This window comes from Aulonocara stuartgranti (genome assembly GCF_965226115.1).
Source record: "Aulonocara stuartgranti genome assembly, chromosome: 23".
In the NCBI taxonomy this organism is placed as follows: Eukaryota; Metazoa; Chordata; class Actinopteri; order Cichliformes; family Cichlidae; genus Aulonocara; species Aulonocara stuartgranti.
The window spans coordinates 46768023-46782625 of NC_138958.1; the positions used below are offsets into that span (position 1 = coordinate 46768023).

The window sequence follows — 14603 nt, forward strand, 5'->3', positions numbered from 1 at the left end:
TATGAAGACAGAATGTGTTTTTAAGGTCATGCTAGGCGGTTGCTATGGTGGTTGCTGTGGACTTGGGTGGACCGCGTCCGATTCCTGTTATTAGCTGTCCGCCACAGGAAGGCTGCGTTCCATTTACAAGTAGTGACAGTCTGCCGCAACTCGAACTCAAACCCCACTTTGTTCTTTAATTATAGGCCTTTTATAGCCGTTCATGACACGCACACACACATAAAGCACTTTGCCTCACCATGAGAATGCAACTTCACCTAACCTAACCTTAAAGTATCTGATATAGGATAGAAAAATGAAGCAACCAGAGATTTAATGATGAAGACTCTGGGTTCTGTAGTTCACGTTTTACAGTCCTGAATGACTCTTTGCATATGATTTATTGAAGAGGAGTTTAGAATGCACTTTACATTTAGACTGTTGCTGTTTCATTTTTTACATTGTTGCCGTGTTATGTCATGAATAAGGTTCACCTGCTGGGGGTTTGATGGATCAGCTGGACAATACAGTCAAAGACAGACTTCATTCATCATATGCAAGAATCCTAGTTGGATTTTTGTTGTCACTCATGTTTTTGAACCAAATATTGAAAACAATTCTGACAGACTGGATACCTGGTCAGGGTGTACATTACCTTGTACTCAAGCATCCCAGGACAGAGCCCTGCCCCACCATGAGCCTGGGTGGATACGTGGTTATAATATAAAAGGACCGATACTGAATATGAATATTTCATGAAAATTGAATTATAATACAAATTAGTAATAAGGGTTTCTCTGCACCCTTATCTACCCCATACTCAAAGAGCTGCCGGCAGAGAGGGTGACAGGAGAGGATGGCACTGAAGAGAAGATGCTGGGTTTCTGGAGTCTCCTGGTCCTGTCAGTATTAGTAGGATGCATCTGCTGTCTTCTCGTGGATGCTCACCTACCTTGACTCCTTCCAGCCTGGTATGGATTTCCCAACACAGTGGCCCACGTCAGAGACGTTTAATATTGATTACATATGTCTGAATTGCTAACCCTAACCCTAGCTCAACAGACCACAATGCCCTGGACTGTCAGTATTATTACATGCTGTGAACATAAGTACCTTTGATCACAGTTTATGTTGTAAAAGAGAAGGAATATTGGAAAGAAAGATCAACATTGTGATATTATTTCTTCCAAACTGACCAGAAACATGCTTGTCAGACTCTCACAGCAAAGGATCAGACTCACTGTGCATGACGGCTCAGGCCAATGATGTCTGTTAGATTGTCAGTTGTTTAGTGCTTCTGTACAGTTAGGGTCACCGTCTCTATTTCAGAATAATTAATATGCGGAAAACACTAAAAGTTGATTGTCTTCCAATATTCTAGCATAATTAAAAAACTTTGACTTTGTAAGTACATATTATTAGTCCTAATGCCAGCATGATTCTTCATAACTCCTGCTTTGAAATACTGAACTTTAAAATTGACCTGATGAAAGATAATTTACAGTGGCACTCTGTCAGGATCATTCTGACTGTAAGATCACTGTATTAATCTGAATCCTTCTGAAATGTGCTGTGAATGAATGCTGATGCAACTCACTGTGGGAAAGCTGTTAATAAAAGGAATCTGTGACACATGCAGCACATTCACAGAGGAAGAGGACACAAAGGGAGGACACGCAGAGGCTGTGTTGAAGTCAGAAATCCAAATCTTTATTAAAAAACAGGCGGCGGTAACAAACAGGAAGACGAGCAGTCCATCAAACAGTCTACAGGGTCAAACATACAGAGAATTCAAACAGCAGTAAAAAATAACTGGACACTGAAAAACTTAAAGCAATGTGTGACGCAATAGAAGGAAGCAGCGCAGTATATTCACTGAATTATCATCAATTACAAAAGAGAAAAACGACGATTTCTAAGGATTATTTTCTTAAATGCAGTTAGAGTGTGGCTGGTAAAGATGGAGACATACAGAATGTAAACTGTGTGAGTTTGTGAACTTTGTTAGAAACAAATGAGGTAAAAAAAACAACCAAAACAGACAAAACACAGAAAGAGGCTCTCAGTATTCATTCATAATTAGAAAGAAACATTCTGGTCGTGGATTTTTACAGTCTTAGTTCCGCTCGCTGTCATCATTATAATCATCATGATCAATGGCGAGGTCCTGAGGTGGGCGGGACTGTCTCTGGTGATGTCACCATGAAGGAACAGCATCTGGCACGTGTTGCTGAAACATCCCAGTACACTGGTGTAGTTTCCTCTCCAGCTGTTTGACATGTGACACTTGAACATTAAGGGGAAGAAGAAGAAACAGTGTTAGGTCAGGTGACCACATGGTTTCTAAAGTAACTGACAGGAAGTAACCAGGCCGTTAGAAATGGATGGCATGTGTGTAGAGTTACTGGAGTTGGGTAACTCTACTTACCAAAAGCAGAAGCACACAGATGAAGGATCAGATGCTGAATGTTGCAGGAACATGCTCATGTGTGGTGGTCATTCAGTGCTGCTCCGGCAGGTTACACAGTCCAAGACTGATATGCTGCCCATCTGAGAGTTTGAAAACACACATGCAAAGATTTATTTTGTATTACAGTCAAAGTTGGATGTTCATTTTTGTCCTTTAAAAATGTTTGTGTATTTGAAAGCACTAACATTTAAGGATGACTTGGATCGTCTCCTTTAAAGGGGAGACAAGTGTATCCACTGATCCACGTCACTTTACCTGGATGATGACTCCTCCCCCCTCACTCAGAAACACTCCTAATATAACCAAGCAAATAAATAATATTGAAGATTTACTTACATCATTACAAAAACAGCAAAAACATCTCCCTTTGATTCTATTTCTCCATTCCTGCTGAACATCAGGCAACAAATATCTCAATAAATCACAGTAAAATGTAAAGCACATTCTTTCTCTGCTTTGTCTGACCTCTGCAGAGCCTCTGTCAAGAAAATCATAACTGTAAGCATAAAACCAAAATATACATTTCATAACACGTCACTGGACAAACCTCGGTCAGTTGATTTCCTCTGTGCAGTGCAGACGAACATCAGTCAGCAAGTGACTCTGCTGGTTCTTCTGAGGAAACACCACCGTCTCTCCACACCGTCACCATCTGTGAGCACAAACTGCCGCTCTGCTCTGCCAGCATGTAGGAATCACATATCACACACACAGGGGTGAAGAAACATCAGAGCTCAACTTTGGATACTTTAGATCTTAACAGATCAAAGCAGCTCTTAGTTTCAACAATCAGACAAACAATGATACCAAACTGATTCTGTATGAATACAATATGGTATTTTCAATACAGGTGTCAAATTAATTTATTAAAACTAATACAGATATATGTATATTTTTTTGATAAATTAGTTTGCTAAATTATAAGAATATATTTTTTATTTTTTTTTCATTTAACAATTGCAACTGAAAGAAATTAAATATTGAACAAAAATATATTGTCACATTCTGAGCATGCTCAGCACGCTGACAGACTTGAAGTTGCTACAGATTTTAAGAATGTCACAGGCTGGGTCTCTGACCCAGCGCTCTGAGTTCATTTTTGTATTTGTCTCATTTTGATATGTGATTAGTTTTGTGTCATTTCCTATCTAGCTTTAGTTTAAGCTGTTATTTATTATTGTTCCCTTGGTTTTCTATGTTTTGGGTTCTTGTATTATTCTTCACGTATTAGGTCTGTTAAGTTGTGTTGTCATGTCTAGTTTTAATATTTCCCGTTTTATTCTGACAGTGTCATGTGTTCTTTGTTCATTGTATTTAGCTTTCCTCCTCCTGGTCCTGTCATTTAGGTTTATGTCAGTCAGCTGTTTCCCCCATGTGTCTCCACTTCCCCTGATCACCTCATGTATGTATTTAAGCCCTCTGTTTTCTGCATGTCATTGTCGGGTCGTCTGTTTACCTCACCTCAGTCATAGGTCTAGTTTTTGTCTGTTATTTCCACGTTAGTCATAGTCTTAGCCTGTTTATTTCCACCTCAGTCATAGTTATAGTATTTGGTCTCAGTACCGTTTAGTATTTTGTTTCTTAGTGTCTTGTCAGTAGTGATGGCCAAATGAAGCTTTCCGAAGCACTGAAGCTTGTATTGAAAAACTGTTCATTACTCGAAGCTTTTCAACACAGTCCTCTCCGGTGACATCTGGTGGTGAAAATTTTGAAGAGCAGCTTGAATCTGCAAAATAAAACGGACTGCTCAATTATCACTGCTCACTCAAGAGTGGAGTTCTCTCCGATATTGGGCCACCGTTCCGTTGCTTTGAACATGTAATTGGTTTTGTTTTCTCGATTGGGGGGCTGAAAAAAATTTAATGCGTATTTGCGTAATACATTTTGATCAATAAACGTTCCCTATTTAAACATGCACTATGGTGTGGCCTTTCTTTGCTCATAACTCCTTGATGTTGGTAAATACAATAAGTGAGCAATATATATAATATACATATGATAACGCACAGCACATTATGGAGTATGCCCCTGCTGTGAAGTCCTGCCTCCATCTACTTGTCGTTTAATCACTGGACAGCTGGACAGGTTCATACAAAATATTAGATTAGGCCAATTCCTATACATATTTTTGACCTAGGGGTGGGATTGATTGTGAACTGGAAAGGGAAAATGCTTAGGGAGCTGAGTACGGCTGTATCGTCACTGATTTGTAGAATCATTTTTGATTCGATACAGGATCCGATTCAATTTGATTGGAATCTGGAAAGTTTTGCCTCAGTCAGAAATATTACAATTCTGGTCATGTAGCAGTATATATCCATAATTTCGTATCTATTAAAAGAAAGCTGACACATGTGAGACTTAATTAGAGATGTAAACAGAGTTATGAAACCTGCAGCTGCAGAAGCCAGCGAAAAAAAAGAGGCAAACACAGCGCGGACCCGACGACACATCAAAATCTGATTCTGACGCGTCGGGTCCGCGCTCTGTGTTCACGTTTGTATGCAGAATCCGTAAACCTGCTCCCAGTTACTGTTTTAGCTGTATGGTGTTTGACGACATGTTGTGAGGTTTAACCTGAGATGCTGGCGTTTCAGGCATAATAACGTTAATTTACAAATCGACGCAGGATTGTAATGAATCAATATCACTTTATTCAATTTAGCATGGATTGTAATCAGAAAGGCGATAATCAAAACCCATCCCTAATCAAGAACTTGCAAAGTAAAAACATGATCTATGTCAGGTAGCCCTTTTGTTATTTACATTTAAAAAGAGGATTAGTGTTACTGTGCGCTGGCTGAGTCTGTTTCTTTTCTTAGAAATAGTTTCTCCTGCCCTGGAGAAAATCCACTTGCATGGAACAGAAGAGGCTGTGGAGTGCAGGAACCACACTGCAAGCTGGTAGATATGCAGGTATTCCTGGGTCCTGCAGACTATCACCTAAAAACAATAAACAAAATGATTTTCTAAACTGTAGCAATGTAATGTACGTATAGTGTCAAATACATTGTTGTAGTCTTCATCAGCTTTAATTCACATGGAAGTGTTCCTAAAGTCATATGCTGTAATGATATTTACATTATGAAAACATGATTTTGGACATTTCAAGTTTTTCACTTCGGCAGATAAAATGAATTGAGCAAAATCAACTCAAAATATTCCCACACGCCAGAACGTCCTCTCTTCCTCGCTGGCTCCATATCTGTCAGTGGAATGATCACCTCGTCGCTATCTGTCACCATCAACACACTCCACGAATCCCGTGGATGATTCACTTCCTTATATCCGTTTGAATCAGGTACCGAAGCAGTTACGTGCGTAATGAAGCTTCGGACGTCACTGGTCACGTGACTTTTGCCAAACGAAGCAAGCCTCGACACAGTGCTTCTGAACCAGTGTGTTGTTTTTTTCGACACACGCTCCGGAGCGTCAGCTTCAAGCGGGCCATCACTACTTGGCGCATACTTTGTTTACCGATTGTTACTGCCGTTTACTGCGAAGCAGCCTCTGCCGTGCGGTCATTAAGGGACCGTCACTAATTTCTCATGTTAGCTCTGATGTAAAGTGCCTAGTTAGGATTTATGTAAATAGTAAAATTAGCATTTGTTGACACGCCCTTATTTTGGTTGAATGTTCCACTATCCAGTATTGTTTGTATTGTTGTATTACACATTTAATTCACTCTGTTCACATAATTATGGAAGACTTTTATGTTCTTTCCAACAGAAACCACACCATCACTCACCACACGGCATATAGCATTTTACAGCCTGTTAAATCCCCTCACTCACATTATGGATGTGTGCTTCGGATTCTTGTTAATAAATGAGTGAACGGCAGATACCTGAGTGGCAGTGGATTTTGTGGATACGCCATCTGTTCTTATCGGACAACCCTGTTGAGATTGTGGATTCATAGAGTCAGCACCTTATCATCTACATCATTCATAGTCAGGAGGTCAAGTCCATCCCTCTTAAAGTGACCTCCTCCATTACACCCTGCCTACAATTAAACACATTCACTTACCGAAAATCAGGGGCATCTGCTGTGGCAAATGGGTGCAAACCTTTTACCACAAACTTAGTCACTGCTTCGTCTATCCTGGCCTGAAAGGACACCGGTAGACTGCAGCAACAACTGCCAGCACCTGAGCCAGCCAGACTCTGTCTGTCTCTCTCATCATGGTCACCTAAATGCACAGTAATAGCAGGTTTTGTAATAAGGCAGATCGCGCTAACATAATATGCACTGTTAGTTGATTATTTACCTGCCGCATTAACGGGAGAGGACGTGCAAACGTTACTGCTGCTGCTGGGTTGAGATTCACGAGATTCATTTAAGGTCATCGCGTCTTTTGTGAGCAAATGCTTTTGCATATTCGTAGTGTTTCCTCCCTTAAATGAAATATCCACTTTGCAAGTATTGCAAGTTCCCCTGTTGTCATCCGTTCTCGTAAAGTATAATCAAACTTTTGAGCGTTTGAGCCGCTTAGGCGCCGTGTTTCCTGCCAGGTAAATGATGCTCCGCAATGTGGTGACGTCATTCGGGGCGACTGGAATTGATAAGGGAATCGTTTGCAAAAATGGCAAACAGTTCCAAGGAATTGAAACAGTGGGAACCGGTTCTCCACAAGAACCGGTTTTCGATACCCATCCCTAGTCACAGACAAACAAAAACTCCAGCTGGGAGATAGAAAACGCTGTCTGGGTCTTGCTGGATGTTGCTGGTCAGAGTCCACACATTAGCAGAGTGCTTCTTGGTCCCACTGACCCATGTGGACAGCGACTGTGGAGAACTGTTCTGGAAAACAGAAAAAGACAATTAAAATAACAAAAAGCCAAACAGGATTTCCACAAAGACTCTCTTGGAATCAGCAATCAAAAAAAATCACTGGTTCATATTTCAATCAAATATGAACAGGTTCCTTAACTGTATGCAGTTCAGATCTGATTTAATTTAATTTCCTTCACACAGCACATTCGTCCAGGCTGACAGGTAAACATAGAATTAATCTCAGGTAACATGACTCATAGTAGAGATTCAGTAAGAAAGATTGCAGGCTCTAATATTATTACCACACAATCCAAGGACACACCAACAGCTCCGATTTGTAGAACTATTTAAACAAATGTCTTCTGAATATTCAATTCATGTTCACAGTGGGAGGGGGGGGGGGGGGGGGTGTAGAATATTTCTAACTGTAACCCTGGTAAGATTTACAGCAATCAGAAGTACAGGGTTCTTTGAATGCATCGTAGTCCTTGTCTGATAGTTTAATTTCCGGGCTTGCCCTGAAGGCACCGTCTGCGGCTCCGTGCGCGTGAAGGTGTGGTGTAGAGGAAAAAGGACGGCAAGGAAAAACTCCATGCTGCCGCGGAGCACGGTTTTTTCCCGTTGAAAGAGAGGAAAGAGGTTTAATTAACATTTGTGAGAGAGCTGTCGTTAGCGGTGAACCACAGACGGGTACCTACCTGAAAGGAGCCGGAGTATTTCTTCGAACTTTTTTGAACTATTCTGGTGAGTTAGCCTAGCTCACTTAGCACCGCTATTGCAGTTCAATGCACTGGAAAAAATAACTAACCAGTCAGAATAGTAGTAAATGTGTTTAATGATGTTTAAGATGTGTTTTCATAGTATTGCAATGTTGTGACAGTTTTGTTTATTATGAGTGTCTAATGTTTTTACTTTCTTGGGCCTGCTAGTTCAGCCGCGGCCAGCTAAGTGGTTATGCGCAGTTCACGTGCAATAGCTGTGCTGTTACTGTAACTGCGGGTGATGCACAGTAATACGGTGTATTTACTTTTAATGTGTCACAAGATGCAAATTTATTTTAATATTTCAAAAGAACCAAGGACATTAGGAACAAGGACATTTAAGGAATGTGGACATCTAACATTCTGCATATTTGTGTGCAGACTGTTTTTTTTTTTTGAGGTACAGTTCCATGGGTGCCAAGTGAGGAGCTGGTATCGTGGGTCTAAGACACTGTTGCTGCTGTGGAGGCCTTCTCTGTGTCAGGACGCCGACACGTTGATGCCTGCCGTACCAGGAGGGCGGTAGGGAAAAAAACAAAAGGAAGCCCACCTGAGAGATACCTTATCATTTTCTTTGCTACTTTTTCTCCGCCTGAGATTCAGGTCGTTTTCAGTTCTTAACCCAGGACAGTGGGTAACTGAATAAACTGACACCATAAGGAACTGGACACTCACGTGCTATTTTCTTTTCTTTTTTCCTTTTCTTTGGGGTGTTGAAATATTGTGTTTCTTGTCTTGCATCTATTTTGATTGTTTCAATTATTTTTGTGATGCATTTGAGATGGTTACTGCATTTGAAGGTATCCCTACATTGAGGATGAGCAAAGGGAACTGATCCAAAAGGAAATATATAAAGCAAACTTTGTTTCATAAACCTGTGGTCGTGCGTGTTATGTGGGTTGGAAGTCTCATTGCTCTTACAGAGTTGCTACCGCCAATCTCCTTCCCAAACCTAGATTCGGATATTGTAGACATTGCACTTGGGCGAGCAGTATAGATCATCTCTTTATAGATAGAGGGACACACGTCCAGGTTACATAAAAAGTGGCGAGCCAGCCAGGAGATTGGTTAATAGTAGCTTTCTGATCTTCCACCCCACACTACGCACGTTTGAGATTTTTGACATTTGTTCCACCGAGTCAGGTATGGATATTTGCAACCGTTTTGAGGTTAATGGTCAAAACTCCCTGTATGTAACAGGTATAGGACCAGAATACACAGATGAGGAAATAACTGCTGTGTTCAAAGTTAATGGAGATATTTCTAAATTAGTGAGGATCCCTGACGAATCAGGACAACCAGAGGGTAGAGCCCTGGTCCAGTATGCATCTGACAGGTCTATCTCTAGAATCGACCCCATTACTTTGGGTACCGTACCAAGTCCAAAGGACCCAGCTGTGATGTGGTTTGCGAGGACCATTAGAGATGTTTGTCAGGAAGTGGTGGGGAGGGAGATAGCTTGCAGATACCTGGACGAACTAAAGTCTGTCGCAGGCAGTGGCAGGAAAGGTTTCTTGAATGTGCTTCAGGAGGAACTGCATGGGAACCAGGGCACATCACATGACGTACACAGTAATGCTACACAGCCCTATGCAGCTCAAAATGCTAACACACCTAATAATGATCAAAATGAGCCTGCAGAGCCCTCACATGTTTATAGTGCATCTGCTAGTTTACCAACGAGCCCAGTCCACATCAGTGAGGATGTTTTTAACCCCCCCCAGATCCAGAGAGTGATTGTGGAGCATGTCATCCGAAGTGAGTCCACCACTTCACCATCCCCACAACTAAGGTTGCGCACCTTCTCTGGGCGGATGCCAAGGCCAAATGGTGAGGTGGACTACGAAACATGGCACACCCAAGTTGATCTTCTCCTTAACGATCCTTCCTTGAATGATGCTCACAAGGTGAGAAGGATTCTTGAGAGCTTGCTGAGTCCAGCAGCTGATGTTGTGAAGCCTCTTGGCATCTCTTCACCACCAAGTATCTACATCACTCAACTTGACTCTGCTTTTGGTGTTGTGGAGGATGGAGAGGAGTTGTTTGCGGCATTTCTCGGCTCTAACCAAGATAGTGGAGAGAAGCCATCAGCATACTTGAACAGGCTCCATAGCCTCCTCACAAGAGCAATTTCTAGAGGGGGAGCCTCAGCTGGAAATTCCAATGATCATTTGCTCAGACAGTTTTGTAGGGGCTGTTGGGATCAGAGCATCATCATCGGCTTACAGTTAGAGTGCAAAAAGGGAAATCCACCAACATTTCCTGAATTCCTCCTCATGCTGAGGACTGAGGAAGACCGCCGTTCCACAAAGCTAGATAGGATGAAAAAGCATTTAGGTGCTTCGAAAGCTAACATGTATGCCCACCATGTTTTTGATATGCCCTCTTATGACTGTGAGCCTGTCCCACTGACTAACTCAAAGCCGAATGAGACATCAAAGCTTGAAAAGAAAGTAAACGAGCTAACTAAACAGTTGGAAAAGCTAAACAAAAAGCCACCGAGCCTCACTCATGATAGTAATCCTCCCCTAGTGGTAAAAGCAAAGCGAGATGAAACCTCTGATATTGAGAACAAGATAGCTGAACTGACAAAGCAAGTTGAAAAACTAGCACAAAATCAGAGAGAGAGTACTGAAAAGACCGACTGCTTTGCAATCAGTAGTAGTAACATGAAGAGGGGCCTTAAGGTGCCTGGAATGCCGAGGCCGTGGTTTTGTTTTAAGTGTGGGGAAGACAACCACATTGCTGCTCATTGCTCGAATGAACCCAACCCCGCACTGGTTCGCAAGAAAAATGCAGAACTCCGGGAGAGGCAGGATAAGTTTTTAGCTCAGCAGGCTGCTTCCCCATTCACTTTAAACTAGTAGCAGCTCCTGTAGTGGGACGTCCAGGAGCTGCAGTTGATGATAACCCCTGTCCCAACAGATCAGTTGATGGTGCTGGAACACAGAAGAAAGTCATAACCCACACAATGACTGAAACCTACCGTTGCACAGAGCGATCTATACCTGCAGGGCTTGTAGGTCCTCGTTGTGCGGCTTCTGTCTTTCTTGAGGGTGTGCAGTGTGAGTCCATAATGGACACCGGCTCACAAGTTACAACAGTGTCCGAGTGTTTCCATAGGAACCATCTGTCTCACTTACCTATACATCCAATTCATGCCCTTCTTGAAATCGAAGGAGCAGGTGGACAGCAGGTCCCCTATCTTGGTTACATAGAAGCGCGTGTCACTTTCCCGCTGTCTGTTCCTGGCAGGAAAGAGGAGCTAGTCGTGTTAGCACTTGTGGTGCCAGAGTGTCAGTTCAACAGCAGGACCCCCCTGTTGATTGGTACCAATGTGTTATTACGACTTTATGAACAAGTACTTGAACAGGATGGTCCAGAGGTTGTTTGCAAACTCTTCTCTAGAGATTTTGCAGTGATCTTCCAGCATATTGCCCAGATCCATGACCTCAACAACCATGCTCATCCTGTCAGGTTACATGGTGGAAACCCCATCACCATCCCTGCAAAACAAAAGTGCTGCATCACAGGTGATGTCAGGTTGAAAAGGAACAGTCAGACCACATTTGTGCTTGAACCCAATGAACATCACAGGTTGCCAGGTGGCGTGTTCCTTGAAGCTGCTCTGATGGACATTCCATTTAAGTCTAGCTGCAAGGTCCCGGTCGTCCTGCGCAATCTTAGTGACCATGATGTTACGCTGCAGCCAAAATGCATCATTGCTCAAATATGTGCAGCTCAGCAGGTCACATCACTTGGACCAGTGAAAGGTGACTCTCATCACAATAAGCCTGACAGTGACAACCTCGAGTTCAATCTTGATGATTCACCAATATCTGAACAATGGAAAGATCGTATCACCACCAAGCTTAGATCTATTCCAGAAGTCTTTGCTGTGGATGACCTGTCATATGGTCACACCACTGCAGTGAAACATCACATCAGGCTACATGACGAGACTCCTTTTAAGGAGAGGCCAAGGCCTATTCATCCCAGTGACAGGGAGGCAGTCAAGGAGCATCTTAAAGAACTGCTTGATGCAGGAATCATTAAAGAGTCACAGAGCCCTTTTGCATCCCCAGTGGTCTTGGTCCGGAAGAAGAATGGTTCTATCAGGTTATGCATTGACTACAGGAAGCTAAATGCTCGAACCATCAGAGATGCATACGCTCTTCCGAACATTGAGGAGACCTTTGCTGCCCTTAGCGGTGCTAAATGGTTCTCCGTCATGGACCTTAAATCTGGTTATTACCAGGTTGAGATGGCCGAAGAAGACAAGCCTAAAACCGCTTTCACGTGTCCCCTCGGCTTCTTTGAATTCAATCGCATGCCTCAGGGTGTCACGAACGCACCAAGCACTTTTCAGCGCCTTATGGAAAGGTGTGTCGGTGACTTGCATCTCAATGAGGTATTGGTGTTTCTGGACGACTTGATTGTCTTTTCAGACACATTGGAAGAACATGAAGCACGACTCATGAAGGTGCTGAACCGTCTTAAAGATTTCGGTCTAAAGCTTTCTCCGGAGAAATGTCACTTCTTTAAGACGTCAGTAAAGTATCTTGGTCATGTCGTGGATGCACGAGGAGTTCATACTGACCCTGACAAGATATCCGCCTTGAGAGACTGGCCTCGTCCTTCAAATAGGAAAGAGCTTAAATGTTTCTTAGGCTTCGCTGGGTATTATCGGCGGTTTGTCGAAGGATATTCCCAGATAGCCAAACCTCTTAATAGCCTGACAGCAGGCTACTATCCACCAAAGAAAAGGGGCAAAGTGTACAAGAGGGAACGCTTCACGACTCTTGTGAGCCCTAATGCACCGCTCGGTGAGGAGTGGACTTCGGAGTGTGAGAGTGCATTCAGAACCCTGATCAAGAAACTGACGTCTGCGCCCATCCTTGCTTTTGCGAATCCACAACTACCATATGTTGTACATACTGACGCTTGTCGCGATGGATTGGGGGCAGCGCTCTATCAAGAGCAGGAGGGGAAGCTCAGAGTTGTCGCGTATGCCAGTCGAGGTCTTTCCAAGAGCGAGAGAAACTACCCTACGCACAAACTCGAATTCTTGGCCTTAAAGTGGGCCGTTTGTGAAAAGTTCAGTGATTTCCTTTATGGGTCAAGTTTCACTGTGCTTACCGACAACAACCCCCTCACATACGTCTTGACATCTGCGAAGTTAGATGCTGCTGGTCATCGCTGGTTAGCCGCTCTTTCTACTTACCAGTTTACCATCAAGTACAGAGCAGGGCAGGCCAACCGCGATGCAGATGGGTTATCCCGGCGGCCTCAAGGTCCGCCTCTTGAGGATGAAGCTTTCACTAAAGAAAGAGAGAGAATAGAGGACATGAAAAAACGGTTCATGGAAGCAGGAGATGACATGGATCATGAGGTGTTCTCTGCATTATGTCAACGTCATCTTGTGATGGTTAAAGATGAACGTCACCCTCATTCAGAGCAGCCTGTCATTGCGGAGTCTCTTGTTGTCGACCCTTCTGTAGTGCCTGATGTTTTCGATGAGGACACTTTACCATCCATGGCTAACTCTGACTGGTGTAATGCTCAAAATAATGATCCGTCTCTCTCACGTGTCATCACCTTTGTGAGGAGAGCTGTAAAACCCAGTTTCAGAGAGACAAACCTTGAACATCCCGATGTCAAACTTCTTTTTAGGGAGTGGAAAAAACTTGAACTCAGGGATGGTGTCCTGTACAGGAAGTGGTCTGAGCGAGGCGAACTGGTGTATCAGTTGGTCTTACCCGAACAGTTCAGAGAGAGGGCACTGCAAGGAGTGCATGATGATGTTGGCCATCTCGGTTCTGAGCGTGCACTTCAGCTTGCTCGTGCCAGGTTCTACTGGCCGAGAATGGCCAGAGACATCGAGGAGAAGTGCAAAAAGTGCGAACGCTGTTTCAGGCGGAAGGCTGTGCCTCAGAGGGCCGCGCCTTTGGAAAACATTTCTGCTACTTATCCACTTGAACTTCTTTGTATGGATTATCTATCCCTTGAGCCGGATGATAGAGACACGAGAAACATTTTAGTCATCACCGACCACTTTACAAAATTTGCTGTGGCGGTGCCGACTAGGGATCAGAAAGCCAGAACTGTTGCGAAGGCTTTATGGGAGAACTTTATTGTTCACTACGGGTTCCCCAGTCGTCTGCTCAGCGACCAGGGCAGGGACTTTGAGTCTAAGACGATCAGAGAACTCTGCACACTGATTGGAGCAGACAAAGTTCGTACCACCCCGTACCATCCCCGGGGAAACCCAGTGGAACGATTTAACCGGACCCTCCTTGGTATGCTAGGGACCCTGGAAGAAAGAGACAAATATCATTGGAGAGATTTTGTCAAACCTCTGGTCCACGCATACAATTTCACGAGAAACAGTACAACAGGCTATTCGCCTTACGAACTAATGTTTGGTAGGCAGCCCAGACTGCCGATTGATCTTGTCCTGGGAATCCAACCTGATATGGCAAGTCACAAGACCCACTCAGAGTATGTCAAGGGCCTTCGTCAACGCCTACAGGAGAGCTACTCATTAGCTGCTAAAAATGCCAAGAAGATGGGAGAGAAGAACAAGGCTAGGTTTGACAGGGAGGTCAGGGCAGCTG

General features: G+C 43.4%; 1 long non-coding RNA gene across 1 annotated transcript; it reads right to left on the reverse strand.

Annotated features, from left to right (window-relative positions):
- Positions 1 to 1712: 1712 nt before the first annotated feature.
- LOC309701553 lies at positions 1713 to 3341 on the reverse strand. Its single transcript, XR_014275091.1, has 4 exons — positions 2997 to 3341; positions 2635 to 2742; positions 2408 to 2529; positions 1713 to 2265 (listed from the first exon to the last, which is right to left on the reverse strand). It is a non-coding gene; the product is annotated as an uncharacterized lncRNA (long non-coding RNA).
- Between the last annotated feature and the right edge of the window lie 11262 nt (positions 3342 to 14603).